Genomic DNA, 705 nt, shown 5'->3' with positions numbered 1-705 from the left:
TAAAAGTATCAATTTGGGCTTTTGAGAAATTGAGATAATAAAAATTGAAATCATCGGTCTCATTTGTATATGGAAAATTTGAAAAAAATAAGCGATTTTAACAAAAAGAAAATTTCAAAAAATGAGTTTCGGGGAAACTTAATTTCAAAAATAAGTGTCTTTATATTCAAGTCTAAGTTAGGTATGTTCGGTGTTACTAATAGTGAACAAAGTAGCTGTTCAAAAAAAGTCAAAATCATTTGTGCGCAATTAACAACAGTGAAAAAGGGAGATGATTTCATAGCTTTGGAAGGGACAAAAAAATAAAAACATGTTTGTTCGTTGTTACTAATAGCGAACAAACATGGTTTTTTGCCCCTTCCAACGTTATGACATTTTCTTCCTTTTGTTTGTTGTTAGTAACAGCAAACAAAGAATTGACCATTTTTTACCAGTTTCTTTTTTCGTTGTTAATAACAGCATATTAGCGAACATACCTAACCTTAGGCTCGGTTATAAAAACGCTTATTTTTTGTATTAACTTTCCCTGAAGCTCTTTTTTATTTTTGGTTAAAACTGTTTATTTGTTTAAATCTTTCTTATATATGTGCATATCATATTTTAAAAATACATCCAACAAGTTAACTAACTACATTCTTAGGGTTTGTTTGGCATTATTGTAATATTCTGTTTTTTGATTTTTATTTTTAAAGTCAAATAATATAT

Source organism: Amaranthus tricolor, chromosome 11 (genome assembly GCF_026212465.1).
Source record: "Amaranthus tricolor cultivar Red isolate AtriRed21 chromosome 11, ASM2621246v1, whole genome shotgun sequence".
Classification (NCBI taxonomy): Eukaryota; Viridiplantae; Streptophyta; class Magnoliopsida; order Caryophyllales; family Amaranthaceae; genus Amaranthus; species Amaranthus tricolor.
Note: the sequence above shows the minus strand (reverse complement) of the source record.